Here is a 14,584-nt window from a genome sequence, read left to right on the forward strand (position 1 = left end):
AATGCAGACAAACTGAATAAGAATTTTGCATTAGTCTTCACTGTGGAAGACACTAACAGTATGGTGGAAGTTCCAGGCATCAGGCATCATGAAAAGTGTGAAATTACTGTTACTACGGAAAAGGTTCTTGGGAACCTGAAAGGTCTGAAGGTAGTAAATCACCTGGACCAGATGGTATGCACCCTAGAGTTTTGAGAGGTGGCTGAAGAGATTATGGAGGCCATCGTCAGCATGGTTTTCTCAAGGGAATATCTTGCCAAACAAATCTGCTGTTATTCTTTGAAGAAACAACAAGCAGGATAGACAAAGGAAAATCAGTTGATGTTGTGTATTTGGGTTTTCAGAAGGCCTTTGACAAGGTGCCACACATGAGGCTGCTTTACAAGCTACCAGCCCATGGTATTACAGGAAAGATTCTAACATGGATAAAGCATTGGCTGATTGGCAGAAGGCAAAGAGTGGGAATAAAGGGAATCTTTTCTAGTTGGCTGCCAGTGACTAGTGGTATTCCACAGGGGTTTACATAGAACATAGAATAGTACAGCACAGTACAGGCCCTTCGGCCCACAATGTTGTGCCGACCCTCAAACCCTGACTCCCATATAACCCCCCACCTTAAATTCCTCAATATACCTGTCTAGTAGTCTCTTAAACTTCACTGGTGTAGTTGCCTCCACTACTGATTCAGGCAGTGCATTCCACGCACCAACCACTCTCTGAGAAAAAAACCTTCCTCTAATATCCCCCTTGAACTTCCCACCCCTTACCTTAAAGCCATGTCCTCTTGTATTGAGCAGTGGTGCCCTGGGGAAGAGGCGCTGGCTATCCACTCTATCTATTCCTCTTATTATCTTGTACACCTCTATCATGTCTCCTCTTATCCTCCTTCTCTCCAAAGAGTAAAGCCCTAGATCCCTTAATCTCTGATCATAATGCATACTCTCTGAACCAGGCAGCATTCTGGTAAATCTCCTCTGTACCCTTTCCAATGCTTCCACATCCTTCCTATAGTGAGGCGACCAGAACTGGACACAGTACTCCAAGTGTGGCCTAACCAGAGTTTTATAGGGCTGCATCATTACATCGCGACTCTTAAACTCTATCCCTCGACTTATGAAAGCTAACACCCCATAAGCTTTCTTAACTACTCTATCCACCTGTGAGGCAACTTTCAGGGATCTGTGGACATGTACCCCCAGATCCCTCTGCTCCTCCACACTACCAAGTATCCTGCCATTTCCTTTGTACTCTGCCTTGGAGTTTGTCCTTCCAAAGTGTACCACCTCACACTTCTCCGGGTTGAACTCCATCTGCCACTTCTCAACCCACTTCTGCATACTGTCAATGTCTCGCTGCAATCTTTGACAATCCTCTAAACTATCCACAACACCACCAACCTTTGTGTCATCTGCAAACTTGCCAACCCCCACATCCAGGTCATTAATAAAAATCACGAGAAGTAGAGGTCCCAGAACAGATCCTTTTGGGACACCACTAATCACAACCCTCCAATCTGAATGTACTCCCTCCACCACCACCCTCTGCCTTCTGCAGGCAAGTCAATTCTGAATCCACCTGGCCAAACTTTCGTGGATCCCATGCCTTCTGACTTTCTGAATAAGCCTACCATGTGGAACCTTGTCAAATGCCCTACTAAAATCCATATAGATCACATCCACTGCTCTACCTTCATCTATATGCCTGGTCACCTCCTCAAAAAACTCTATCAGGCTTGTTAGACACGATCTGCCCTTCACAAAGCCATGCTGACTGTCCCTGATCAGACCATGATTCTCTAAATGCCCAGAGTTCCTATCTCTAAGAATCTTTTCCAACAGCTTTCCCACCACGGACGTAAGGCTCACCGGTGTATAATTACATGGACTATCCCTACTACCTTTTTTGAACAAGGGGACAACATTTGCCTCCCTCCAATCCTCCGGTACCATTCCTGTGGACAACGAGGACATAAAGATCCTAGCCAGAGGCTCAGCAATCTCTTCCCTCGCCTCGTGGAGCTGCCTGGGGAATATTCCGTCAGGCCCTGGGGACTTACCTAATGTATTTTAACAACTCCAACACCTCCTCTCCCTTAATATCAACATGCTCCAGAACATCAACCTCACTCATTTTGTCCTCACCATCATCAAGTTCCCTCTCATTGGTGAATACTGAAGAGAAGTATTCATTGAGGACCTCGCTCACTTCCACAGCCTCCAGGCACATCTTCCCACCTTTATCTCTAATTGGTCCTACCTTCACTCCTGTCATCCTTTTTTTCTTCACATAATTGAAGAATGCCTTGGGGTTTTCCTTTACCCTACTCACCAAGGCCTTCTCATGCCCCCTTCTTGCTCTTCTCAGCCCCTTCTTAAGCTCCTTTCTTGCTTCCCTATATTCCTCAATAGACCCATCTGATCCTTGCTTCCTAAACCTCATGTATGCTGCCTTCTTCCACCTGACTAGATTTTCCACCTCACTTGTCACCCATGGCTCCTTCACCCTACCATTCTTTATCTTCCTCACCGGGACAAATTTATCCCTAACATTCTGCAAGAGATCTCTAAACATTGACCATATGTCCATAGTACATTTCCCTGCAAAAACATCATCCCAATTCACACCCGCAAGTTCTAGCCTTATAGCCTCATAATTTGCCCTTCCCCAATTAAAAAATCTTCCTGTCCTGTCTGATTCTATCCTTTTCCATGATAATGCTAAAGACCAGGGAGCAGTGGTCACTGTCCCCCAGATGCTCACCCACTGAGAGATCTGTGACCTGACCCGGTTCATTACCAAGTACTAGATCTAGTATGGCATTCCCCCTAGTCGGCCTGTCCACATACTGTGACAGGAATCCATCCTGGACACACTTAACAAACTCTGCCCCATCTAAACCCTTGGAACTAATCAGGTGCCAATCAATATTAGGGAAGTTAAAGTCACTCATGATAACAATCCTGTTATTTTTGCACCTTTCCAAAATCTGCCTCCCAATCTGCTCCTCTGTATCTCTGCTGCTACCAGGGAGGCCTATAGAATACCCCCAGTAGAGTAACTGCTCCCTTCCTGTTCCTGACTTCCAGCCATACTGACTCAAAAGAGGATTCTGCTACATTACCCACCCTTTCTGTAGCTGTAATAGTATCCCTGACCAGTAATGCCACCCCTCCTCCCCTTTCTCCACCCTCTCTATCCCTTTTAAGGCACTGAAATCCAGGAATATTGAGAATCCATTCCTGTCCTGGTGTCAGCCAAGTCACTGTAATGGCCACTACAAGAAACACTATACATTTGTGTTGGGACCGATTCTTTTTACATTACACATCATTGATTTGGATGATAAAACTGATGGCTTTGTTCTAAAGTTTGAAGACAATACGAAGATAGGTGGATGATCAGGTAGTTTTGAGGAAGCAGAGAGGATTGAGAAGGACTTAGACATATTATGAGGATGTGCAAAGAAGTGGCAGAGGGAATAGATTGTCAGGAAGTGGTCATGCACTTTGGAAGAAGAAATGGAAGAGTTGACTATTTTCTAAATCGAGAGAAAATGCAAAAAACTGAGGTGCAACGAGACTTGGGAGACCTTGTGCAGGTTTCCCTGAAGATCAATTTACAGTTTGAGTCTGTGTTGAGGAAGGCAAATGCGATGCTGGTATTAATGTCAAGAGGACTAGAATATTAAAGCAAGGATGTAGTATTGAGTTTATAAAGCGTTGGTGAAGCCTCACTTGGAATACTGTGAGCAGTTTTAGGCCCTTCATCTTAGAAAGAATTTGCTGAAACTGGAGAGAGTTCAAGGGAGGTTCACGAAAATGTTTCCAGGATTAAAGGGCTTATCATGTGAAGAGCATTTGAAGGATCTGGGCCTGTATTCACTGGAATTCAGAAGAATGAGGGGTGACTTCATTGAAACCTGTCAAATGGTGAAAGTCCTCGATAGGGTGGATGTAGAGAGGATGTTTCCTATGGTGCGAGTGTCTAAGACCAGAGCATACAGCCTCAGATTAGTGGGGCATCGTTTTAGAATGGAGATGAGGAGGAATTTCTTTCGCCAGAGAGTGGTAAATCTGTGGAATTTGTTTGCCCCAGGCAGCTGTGGAGGCCAAGTACTTATTTATACTTAAGGTTGATAGATTCTTGATTGGCCAAGGTGTGAAGGGATATGGGGAGAAGGCATAAGAATGGGGCTGAGTAGAAAATTTGATTAGCCATGATGAAATGATGGAGCAGCCTCAATGAGCCAAAAGACCTAATTCTGTGCCTATATATTCTGGTCTTATAACTTCCATGTCTAACCTGTACTGTCTGTTGCAGGTATCATCTGACAAAGAAATATCTCCAGCTGCAACTTGAGTTTAATGAAACATGGAGTTTCATTGCATCCTTCAAAATGACCAGCTGCCAAATCAGACTGTCCACACAAACATATCAATCAAGTGACAAACGCTACACTTCCCTAATGCATTTTCGATCCATGGCATTTCATCTGGAACACTGGGGTTTCAGTAATATACATACAAGAATACACACGCAAGAATATAGGAGTAGGGGTGGGTGTAGAAGGAGTATCATCACAAAACCCAGTCAGCATCCCACTTCCACCGCTATTCAATATGATCATAAATACTCTCCCCAATCAACATCTCTTCAATGCCACCTCCCTATCACCTTCAACTCCCCTTTCTTTCAAATATGGAAGAACATCCTTTTCAATGACCTCCAAAGATCGAGGTGTTAGAATCCTCCAGGATAACATCATTTTTGCAAGAAGGAATTTCTATTCACTTCAATGTCTTAAATTACTGCCCTCTGATCTTATAACTATGCCTCCTTGTTTAAGACTTTCTCATTACTGATAATGTCTCAATACTCAACTTATCATGCCTGCTTAGAACCTTAAGCATTTTGATGAGATTGCCCCTCATTTATATTCAAAAATATACAGCTCTCAATTATTTAGCCATTTATGATAGAACTATCTCTTCATCCCAGGAATTAGGTTGTGAATATATTTTGAATTGTCTCCAATGACAATATACCTTTTCTTAGATTAGGGGATACTCAGTACTCAAGGTGTGACTTCACTGGCACACTGCACAATTGTTACCAAACTTTTCTACCTTTTAACTCCAACTGCTAGCAATGAAGACCGCTAAACCCTTGCCTTCTTTTTTCTCCCCACTCTCCTTCCTTACTGAAGTGCATGACACCAACCACATTTGCCCTCATTCAACTCCATTTACCAGGCTTTTGTCCATTTCCTCAACCTTATCTATATACTGTTGCAGAATCCAGATATATTCATTATATCTTCTATTGATGGAAACGGTGTAATTGATTAGGAACATTAGCTGGCTCAGTGCTTTCCAAGATGAGTATGTGATAGGGTCAATGAGTCCCAAGTAAAATGTGAAACTGGGACTACCTGGTGCCTCTACAGCCCCCTTCACAACAGGGAAAATGTTCCTCATCTGGAGCAAAATACGAAATAATTTACACAAAATATTGGAGGAATTCAGCAGGCCAGGCAGCATTTATGGAAAAGAGTACAGTCGACATTTCGGGCCAAGGCCCCTCGGCAGGATCTGGTGAAGAATTTCAGCCCGAAAAGTCAACTGTTCTCTTTTCCATAGATGAAACTATAGAAAAACTACAGCACAGAAGATGCTGCCTATCCTGCTGAGTTCTTCCAGCATTTTCTGTGTGTTGTTTGGATTTCCAGCTTCTGCAGATTTTCTCTTGTTTGTAATACAAAATAATTTGGTCAAATGCACTGACTCAGTTACAAGCATCTCCTGCCCTTCCCCTGTAGTTCTCAGTTGGTATTTTATCAAGCACCTTCTAAGTTCATAGGCTTGGATGGATGACAGTGACTCTTAAAATCTCCGGAATAAGCTTGGTGGGAAGTTATCAGAAACCTTGGAAAATTGGCAGAGCAACGCTCAGGGAGTGCAGTCCTCATTGGAGATTACATCAAGCTCTGTCAGTCTCTTGCAATTTTTCAGTGTTTAGGATTGCATGGCATCATTGAGAGGACATTGCCATATCCTAATGTAGGAGACAGAAATATGTCATCAAATAATCCAGCAAAAATTATTTCAATAAATTATCTGGCGTAATGCTGACTACACATGAAGTCCAAGTCTCTCCTGGGAGGCCTAATGTCATAAATGCAACCCCGACTCATTTGTCTGCAAACCATAACACTTCATTTTAGTGAACTGTTAAATTACTATATCCATTTCTTACTTACCTGCCCAATTTTTAATCAGCAGGTAGAAATTGTACTTACCAACATGAAATAGCATGATCATACAAAACTTCTTAAGTTGTTCATCTGTATTTCAGTGTTTTATTACTTTACATTGACCACACGAAAAAAAGGTTCAAACAACAATGGGCCCAGAAATAGTGACTTGGGACTGATCTATCAGCATTCAGTTCTTTGGGCTGATTTTGGCTGCTTAGAGAATTTTTACAATGTAGTTGATCATTTGTTGTTAGTTTCAAGTAGTTTTTATTTTAAAATAGTTCCCAATCAGTACTTTAGAAAACAGCATCTACATTTGTGGGCTTGTGTCGATGACTCCTACTATATCCAACATAATTTTGGTGGGAAAATTTCAGAAGCTTTGGAAAATTGGCAGAAACAGCTGGAACCAAGCAGTTAAACTGTTTGCCTGGGGTTTGTCTGGAACTTGGAGATTGAGAGATCCCCTCTGGAGTTTCAAAACTATAAAACTAATGCAAAAAAGTCTTTTCCTGTTAACTTGGTTACGTCCTCCTCATATCTGTGACCTATGGACTATTTTACAACACAGAAAGCCCAACATGCTCTACTATATCCATTTGCAATTCCCTTTCACTTTTACAATTTTCTTTCAGTCTTAATCCAATTTTCCTTAAAAGATGCTCCCACTGTGAGAGGATAACCTGGTCTGTTAACATTCTGTGCAGGATTGCAGAATGTTTCCTATGTGAATCAGCTTATCTTTATTCAAACCATCCTAGATAAGGTGGGGATAACAAATGGTTGTCATTGACTCCCAAGGTTTGAAGGCAAGCCCTGCTGAAATTAGAGGGTGAATTTATAGTTGACTGCAGCAAATCCTACAGCTGTAGTGGAGATTGGTTCTTTCTTTCAAATGCTCCAGTTCTGGAGCTATTAAATAGCAGATTCAATGAGTTAATGAGCTACCAGCCTAGGTATTCTGCATTTTGGCAGCCAGGTGATTTCTTCATCATATTGGAAATTATACCTATCCCTAACTAGAGCCACTTACCCTGGATAATTCTCTAGCTCAGAGACATTAGCCCTATCATACAGCCCCCCTTAGCCTCAGTTGGAAAGACTACACCATTGTTCAGATTTGTTGTCTTTAAATACATAACAATAGTACAGTCAGTCCTTTTAAGTGTAGTTAAAATTTTTGTCTTCGATTTTGTTTTTTTTTAAACTTGTACTGCAGCCAACAACAGATTTCCACTGCTATTGATTGCTTGCTCCAATTTGTTATTAACGTATAGGAATTCCCATATGCGCATTGTTAATTATCAAACTGAAACAGACAACAGACCTAATAAATCACTGGCCTTTATCTCATGGCATCCAAGCATCTTACTGATAACAACATCCTTAAATAATTTATTTTAACAGAACAAGTTGCAGGATCTATTTTTAAATATCATAATAAACCAATCAATTGCATTTAAATCGTATTTAACATTTTCTATAAGAGACGAATACAAACTTGAGGAAGCTAAGTTTTATTTGTCCAGAGCCTTGATTAGACCTTGGTTTTAAATACAGCCAACACAAAGGCAAAACGCACTGAGTGCTGGAAATTTGCAAATCAGATAATGTTGGAAATATTCTATAGCTCTGGAGGCAACTGGAGTGAGAGACCAAATTATTGTTTCAGATTAAAGGCTGAAAATAATAGAAACACTAAGCATGTCAAACAATATCCATTCAGAGACAAAAGAAGAGTCTGTGTTGCAAATGGATAACATTCCACATTTTGAATGTTAACAGCCCCCTTTGGATCACCACATTCAGTTTTGGGCACCAAACCTCTAAGAGATATGTGTTAATCTTGGAGGACATGCAACATATACTTGCTTAAACCTAACAACATTTTTTTTCAAAACTGAGCCTGCTGCTTCCTCCAGAGCCGTTTAACTATACTTGCTGAGATTTTGTGCTGAAAGATGAAAGAAATGCTCAAAATATGAGCTGGGAGTATTGCAAGTCCTTATACCTTCAGAGATAAGCTTTCACTCTGTAGACAATACTCAAGTTCATTGACACTTTCACTTTGGACACCAAATCTTAAGAAGGATAGGTAAATAGCAGAGAGGCTAGCAAACCTGCTGATGCATTGGGACTCAATACACCATAGGCACATCCCTCCCAACTATCAATAGGACCAATATGAGGCACTACCTTGGGAAGGCAATATCTATCATCAAACATCCCTGCCATCTGGACCATGGCATCTTCTCAGAACTACCACTGGCTAGGAGGTCCAGAAGTCTGAAGTCCCACACTACCAGGTTCAAGAAGAGCTATTTTGCTTCAATTATCTGATTCTGAAACCAGTCAACACATTACAATAATTCATCACTGTGACCACTTTGATGACTTTGCACTAAAATGGATATTTCTGTTCTAATTATGTTCTTTCTTGTAAAAATTGTAAATGATTTATGTTTAATTTAGGTTATTTCTTGTAAGTGCTGCTTATCTGATACTTTGTGCCAGTGATTCTGCTGGAAGTAAGTTTTCCATTGCACCTTGTATACCTATGCTCATGAATATGATATTAAAAGACTTTGAGTATTTTCACCATTTCCCGACTCGCACTGAGTGAGAGGTGTGGGTGGAAGCAGATCTCTCCTGTATTTTTCTATTGTGTTAGTTTTTTTTTCTAAGATCAGATTTGACCAGACTTCTGTGTCAGTGCAGCATCACTTCCTCATGTTTGTATTACAGCCTTCTGTGACATTCAAAAAATATGTTCATTATTCCCTTCAGGTGTTTCAAAAACTTTTGAATGATTTGAAAACATTTGATATATTAATATCAAAATTAGGAATAGGAGCAAGAATAGGCCACATGGCCCTTCAAGTCTGCTGAGCCAGTAAATAAGAACATGGCTAAACTAATTGGAGGAAAATATGCTTCCGGGCAAGATAGAAGCAGACATAGTCTTAATAAATGGCAGAGGTGGCTTGAGAGACCAAATGGCCTACTACTACTCCTGATTCTCCTATTCTTATAATTATGATGGGAGACATCTTCTCCACCTCCATCCTATCAAGACCTTTCAGAGATTTAAATATTTCAGTAATCCCCTCTTACTCTTCTAACTTCCAGCAGTTACAAACTGAATCTACTCTACAGTGGTATGCAAAAGTTTGGGCACCCCGGTCAAAATTTCTGTTACGGTGAGTAGCTAAGCGAGTAAAAGATGACCTGATTTCCAAAAGGCATAAAGTTAAAGATGACACATTTCTTAAATATTTTAAGCAAGATTACTTTTTTATTTCCATCTTTTACAGTTTCGAAATAACAAAAAAGGGTAAGGGCCCAAAGCAAAAGTTCGGGCAGCCTGCGTGGTCAGTACTTAGTAACACCCCCTTTGGCAAGTATCACAGCTTGTAAACACTTTCTGTTGCCAGCTAAGAGTCTTTCAATTCTTGTTTGGAGGATTTTCACCCATTCTTCCTTGCGAAAAGGCTTCTAGTTCTGTGAGATTCTTGAGCTATCTTGCATGCACTGCTCTTTTGAGGTCTATCCACAAACTTTCAATGATGTTTAGGTCAGGGGACTATAAGGGCGATAGCAAAACCTTCAGCTTGCGCTTCGAGGTAGTCCATTGTGGATCTTGAGGTAAGTTTAGAATCATCATCCTGTTGTAGAAGCCATCCTCTTTTCATCTTCGCAAACACAAGGAACTCTGCAGATGCTGGAAATTCAAACAACACATATCAAAGTTGCTGGTGAACGCAGAAGGCCAGGCAGCATCTCTAGGAAGAGGTACAGTCGACGTTTCAGGCCGAGACCCTTCGTCAGGACTATGATGAAGGGTCTCGGCCCGAAACGTCGACTGTGTCTCTTCCTAGAGATGCTGCCTGGCCTGCTGCGTTCACCAGCAACTTTGATGTGTGTTGCTCTTTTCATCTTCAGCTTTTTTACAGACGGTATGATGTTTGCTTCCAGAATTTGCTGGTATTTAATTGAATTCATTCTTCCCTCTAACAGAGGAATGTTCCTCGTGCCACTGGCTGCAACACAAGCCCAAAGCATGATCAATCTACCCCCGTGCTTAACAGTTGGAGAGGTGTTCTTTTCATGAAATTCTGCACCCTTTTTTCTCCAAACATACGTTTGCTCTTTACGGCCAGAAAGTTCTATTTTAGCTTCATCAGTCCACAGGACTTGTTTCCAAAATGCATCAGGCTTGTTTAGAGGTTCCTTTGCAAACTTCTGATGCTGAACTTTGTGGTGAGGACACAGGAAAGGTTTTCTTCTGATGGCTCGTCCATGAAGGTCATATTTGTGCAGGTGTCACTGCACAGTAGAACAGTGCACCACCACTCCAGAGTCTGCTAAATCTTCCTGAAGGTCTTTTGCAGTCAAGCAGGGGTTTTGATTTGCCTTTCTAGCAATCCTATGAACAGCTCTCTTGGAAAGTTTTCTTGGTCTTCCAGACCTCAACTTGGCCTCCGCCATTCCTGTTAACTGCCATTTCTTAATTACATTACAAACTGAAGAAACAGCTAACTGAAAACACTTCGCCATCTTCTTATAGCCTTCTCCTGCTTTGTGGGCATCATTTATTTTAATTTTCAGAGTGCTAGGCAGCTGCTTAGAGGAGCTCATGGCTACTGATTGTTGGGACAAGGTTTGAGGAGTCAGGGTATTTATAAAGCTTTGAGATTTGCATCACCTGGCCTTTCCTAACGATGACTGTGAACAAGCCATAGCCTTAACAAGCTAATTAAAGTCTGAGATCTTGGTAAAAGTTATCTGAGAGCTCAAATCTCTTGGGGTGCCCAAACTTCTGCATGGCACTCCTTTCCATTTTTTTTTACTGTAAAATTGTACAAAACAAAAATAATACACTAATCTTGCTTAAAATGTTGAAAAGAATGTTTCATCTTTAACTTTATGACTTTTGGAGATCAGTTCATCTTCTACTCACTTAACTATTCACAGTTACAGAAATTTTGACCGGGGTGTGCATGCCACTGTTTCTTTTCTCATATGGCAACATACCCATTCCAGGAATTAGTTTAGTAAACCTTTTCTGAATTGCTTTGAACATATTAACAGATGTATGCCTGTAAGACACTGACGTAATATGAGTTTCCCACAACGATCATATAAGGTATAGATTACTTGATTCGGTGCAGTCATATTTCTCCATTTTCCCTTAAACTTTGTCACACCAGCATATCCAAACACTGCTTGAGAATTAGAGGTAGGATCCTACAATAAATTGTGATTATTGATGATTAGTACATGTTTCCACTAGTGGGAGAGTCTTAAACAAAGGGACACAGTTAGAAGATTAGGGGGAGTCATGTAGAGATTTTATTTTCACAGAGAACACTGAATTTCTGGCATTGTACAGCATGGACACAATTACTTCGGCCCAACTTGTTCCAAGTTGTGGAGCCCAGATCATTAGAAGTACTTAAGGTGGAGGATGGTAAATCTGTTTTGAAACATCAGGGAATTGGGAGCAATAGAGAACTGATGCAGAAGGGGAGATGAGGCTAACTGAGATCAGATATGACAAAAAGAACAGGAATTCTGCAGATGCTGGAAATTCAAGCAACACACATAAAAGTTGCTGGTGAACGCAGCAGGCCAGGCAGCATCTCTAGGAAGAGGTGCAGTCGACGTTTCAGGCCCTCCAACTTTCAAATCCCTTACTCACTCTTCCTTCAGTTAGTCCTGACGAAGGGTCTCGGCCTGAAACGTCGACTGCACCTCTTCCTAGAGATGCTGCCTGGCCTGCTGCGTTCACCAGCAACTTTTATGTATGTTGCTCAGATATGACCATACTGAAATATAGGCAGATTTGAGGGGTCTAATGGCCTACTCTGTATCTTGTTTTCTTGTGTTGCTATGAGCATTCAAAGCGACCTTTGCTGATTCAGGAGTTCAAATGTCGGAATGGATGTACTTTGCGAGAAGTTGTAGGTGGGTGAGTTGAGAATAGAGGTATGTTGCTAAATGGAGGCAAAATGCAACCAAAGGTTATTCTGCGAAGAAAATTTAAAGGAAGGGAAATTGTTTGCCTGTCTCGGAGTCACTTGGTTTAACATTCAACATTTGATTTTTAGGCCACTTCATAAAAGTCTGTATAATTTCATACATTTCCATTACTTCTGTAGGAAGGAAATGTAACATTTTAAAAATTACTTAATTTATGTATTTTTTGAAATGTTCTCCCACTGAGCCAATTTTATGTGGATCTGGCTTCAGCTGAGAGATAGTTTGGCTTTTTCTTATGTCCAGAAGTCACTTACGTCTTCTGTAAATGTTGGGCCATCTGTACTATGTTATGTTTGGCCTTCCTCCCACCCGCCAGGAGAAGCTTTGCAGTTGCAAAGTTCAGTTGATGTTAGGTTAAATAAAAGCTCAAAAATCACTTCTGATGTTAAAATGGCACAATAGATTGTTTACTTTAAAAGGGCCACTTAACAATGCACCTTATCATTGTCATCAACAGCAAAGGTCATAACTTACATTTTGAACATTGCCTTGCTTAATGTATGGCTGCTAGCAGTGCTAGTGGCTGACTTTTTAAAAATATTGAAGGAATCAACTAATGTTAAATTTATTCTGAATTTCTTTGAGCTATCAGTGATTTGTTCAGCCATTTTTCTTTCCAGGCACCTTTGCCCTCGTCCTTTCACATCTTTAGCAAAATCTTATTTCCTGCAACTTGAGACAGAATAAGTTACTGTTTTAAGAACTGTACAATTTTACAACATCTGCAACAATTCAGTTAATGTCTGAACTGGTGATAATGAAGTTTATAAATTCAAAACAGTGCCATGTGATGCTGCATGTAATCCAGAACGTCTTCAAATAGTACTTAAAGGAAATTAAAACCATGATCACAGCGAGAAAAAAAAACTCAAGTAGTGTACATGTAAACCTAATGGATTATCTTGTAGATATGTATGCTCCTTTCATATAAAATATAGCACGCAAGCACTTATTTAGTCACACACGGCTACTGAACTGCATGCTAATTAGAGCAGAAAAAAAGCTGTGATCTCAAAACCTTGGTTCTGGCTTTTACAAAGGTGCTTGTCTGCTTTTAATCAAGACCAAATGGTGAACTTAGTTCCCAGCCTAAAAGTCGTTCGGAGAAACAGAGAGGAAGTTGTTCAAGGGAGGCAAAAAAACAGGGGAAAAAGATAAACACATGATGGTCTAAGAAAATCTTTTCATAAATGTGGATACATAAGCTGTGGGCAGTCCTAGCGATGCGATTCAGGCACTCTGTCAAACTGGAAAGCTCTGTTTGCTGCGTGTTTTATGTCAGCACAAATCTAATATGCTCAAGATGGAGTTTGCCCTTGTGAATTTACATTGTTGGTGGTTATCTGTGGTTCTGGAAGATTCTCCGGAAAGGTAATAATGCATGTTATCCACTTGAAAATTGCGAAGCTTAATCTGCAATTAAGTAAATACCACAATAACTTAGATTTTCTATTTTTAAACAAATCTTTTGAGACGGAGACCAATTTTATTATCTCTTCGTTCTTCATAACTAGTCAGAGCGTGAGGAGACTGAACCTACTAGCAACGCATACTCTCTTGAGTCACTAAACATCTGCCATTATGGCATCTTCCCCTTTTGCTTTCTTCTACTTTCTTGTGTCTTTTTCTCATGTACTTACTGACACACACACACATGTATATAGTACTTGGAGGCAGGAAATAGTTTCCAGTCAGTCTGGGCCTGGTCATTGGGCCCCCTCACAAAACATTAGTTTCGTCTGAATTTTGGAGACAGGAGACGCTGGGAATAACTTGACAGGGTTCGGTTCAGTTGTCTCATTCCAGCTGCACTGTGCGTGCTCTCAGTGCCACACACTGAACAAAACTACTTGCACTGGTCACTGATCTAACTAAAGCAAACAAGAAAATCCTTTACAACTTCTGGATCAGGATTGCGATCAGTCTGTGAAATAAAAAAAAATGCTGATTCTTTTTGTGACTGTTTATGATGAAGGTAAGCCCTTGTTTGAATTTACGTTTTACAGTACTTTTCATAGTTTAAAACCGCTGAAGCTCACAACATTGAAAACAGTCAGTGGTGAAGCATATTTTAATCAATGGTCTAGAGTTGTGGAACACTATACAGTGGGTAAATTGATTTTGGAAATGCTACACTGAAATATTTCATAAAATCATTAGCAAATACCCTGTCAGAGCGAGGTGTGTAGATTGCATTCAAATCTGCTGGGAGGTTCTGCGTACAGTTCTAAACCTTCACAAATCAGCAAGAATAACTGTGTAAAAGAGAAAACAGATAAATAAAAA

General features: G+C 40.7%; 1 protein-coding gene across 5 annotated transcripts in view; it reads left to right on the forward strand.

The window, feature by feature from the left end:
• The first annotated feature begins 13,320 nt into the window (after window positions 1-13,320).
• Window positions 13,321-14,584, forward strand: part of dlc1 (DLC1 Rho GTPase activating protein) — a 515,219-nt gene continuing 513,955 nt past the window's right edge. For 3 of the 5 annotated variants that reach the window (XM_072252657.1, XM_072252659.1, XM_072252660.1), the window contains exon 1: window positions 13,963-14,273. The gene's annotated coding sequence lies outside the window, so the exon portion shown is untranslated. Of the gene's footprint in view, window positions 13,670-13,962; window positions 14,274-14,584 lie in introns of those variants that run through there. The other 2 variants (XM_072252658.1, XM_072252661.1) reach the window with 1 other exon arrangement.

This window comes from Mobula birostris, chromosome 3 (assembly GCF_030028105.1).
Source record: "Mobula birostris isolate sMobBir1 chromosome 3, sMobBir1.hap1, whole genome shotgun sequence".
NCBI lineage: Eukaryota > Metazoa > Chordata > Chondrichthyes > Myliobatiformes > Myliobatidae > Mobula > Mobula birostris.